We start from the raw sequence: 2,196 nt of genomic DNA on the forward strand, positions 1-2,196 counted from the left end.
TCTCTGTCTCTCTGTCTCTCTGTCTCTCTGTCTCTCTGTCTCTCTGTCTCTCTGTCTCTCTCTCTCTCTCTGTCTCTCTCTCTCTCTCTCCTGGCTACAATAAGGTGTGTTGCTTCATGTTGATTTTCATGTTGATTGCAGATTGAGTTTTTACTCATATTGATCTTCTCTACCAATACAGTTGTATGTCAATTATAGAATTTCTAACTTAAAATTTCATAATATCCTCTCTAGAATGATCTTTAACTTATTTAGGTATTTATTTAATGAATGCCTTCAGAGATCTCAAATCCCAATATTTCTGACATTTGCTTGCTGAGATAACTTTGGTTCTTTCTGGCTTATAGTTGCTTCACTGTAAGGGGGAATGATTCCAATTAAGGTGTGCTACTGCCCTTGGGCTGATCAGAGGATCTAGTTCAGTTTGCTTCTCTTTCTTCTTTTTATTCACAACTTTTATATTGAATGGTGAGAAATGCAGCTTTTCCTGTGCACAATATATTTATTATTTGCCTAAACTGAATTTCTGAATTTAAAACTTACACAATTGAAGGGTAGAAATTATATAGTAATGTCCAAAATTTGTGTGAAATTGTTTTTGTTTTATCTCTAGAGTATACGGAGAAAAAATCTCTAAAGTATATGATCTTAGATTTTTTTTTTCTTTTTTCTTTTTCTTTTTCTTTTTCTTTTTTTTATTACAATAAGGGTTTATTTTAGCTCATGATTTAAGAAAACAGTACCTACTGAGGAGAAGTCATGGCAGTCAGAGCTTGAGGTTGCATTTTACAGTGTGTCTTAAGTAGTCAAGAGAAATGAAAGAGATGGAAGTTTGTTCACATGCTTTCTCCTTATGATTTAGTCTAGGACTCCACTCAATGAGATAGTGCCACCAATAGTCAGTGTGGGTCTTCCTCCGCATGTTTAGAGAAACACTCCCACAGAAGAACTCAGAGTTGTGTCTTCTAAATACTTCTAAAATCAGTTAAGTTCACAAGGAATAGTAACTATTACATGGGTTGGAGAGATGACTGATTGCTTAAGGGCACTTCCTGCTCCTATATGGAATTAGGTTCCATTTTCAGCTGCAACACATACATCAGGCAGCTCAAAACTGCCTATAACTACAATACATCCATAGGCATGTGTGAACACACAGACACCCAGAAACACATTAACCCCCCCACACACAGAGAGAACAAATGATAAATGTTTAAAAACTATGCCCATTATAATTGCAGTTGCTTTTATTCTCAATTCTAAAATTCTATCATCTACTGACATTTCCTAACAAGCCATGAGATTTGTACCAAAGTGCCTTGTTGATATTTTTGTTATATATTTTCTTCCTGCTCAGCCCAACTGTACTTTTACAGTGTCGGATTCTGCTACCAGTAACATTGATTATTTTTAAATTCTTTATTTTTCTCAAATAATATAATCTGATAATGAATTACCCCATTTTACTCCTCCCAACTCTTCCCTTCTTTCCCTTCTATCCAGACCATGAAAAACAAACAAACAAATAACAAACAAGCAAAGAAACGGGTTTCTAAAGGATAATAATAAAATAAGATAAAATAAAATAAAACAAGATAAGAAAAACGATTTATCACATTCAAATTGGACAAAACAAAACAGAAGGAAAGGAGGCACAAGAAACACAGACCCACTCATTCTTATATTTCCACTAAACTTGAAGCCAAAATACATATGGAGAGGACTTGATACAGACTCCTTTCAGGTCCAGTGAATGCTATCTTTGTCTCTGTGACTTCATATGTGCTTTTATCATATTACTTTAGAGACCTTGTTCTTCTTTTATTCTCCATTCCCTTTGGCTCTTATACTCTTTCTGACTCCTCTTCTAAATAGTTCCTTGAGCCCTGAGGAGAGAAATTTGAGGAAGGCATAGTGTTTAGGGCTGAGTGTTCCAAGTTCTCATTCTGTGTTTAACATCTGTCTGTGGGTTGCTAGGTTTTTTTATATAATGCCCTAGGAAGTTTCTCTGATGATGACAGAAGAAGAAACTGATTTGTGAGCATAGCAAAGTGTGTGTCACTAGATGTTAATTTATTGTTACCTTTTCTTCTATCTGTATATCTATCTATCTATCTATCTATCTATCTATCTATCTATCTATCTATCTATCTATCATCTATCTATCTATCTATCTATCTATCTATCTATCTATCT

This window comes from Mus pahari, chromosome 13, assembly GCF_900095145.1.
Source record: "Mus pahari chromosome 13, PAHARI_EIJ_v1.1, whole genome shotgun sequence".
Taxonomy (NCBI): Eukaryota; Metazoa; Chordata; class Mammalia; order Rodentia; family Muridae; genus Mus; species Mus pahari.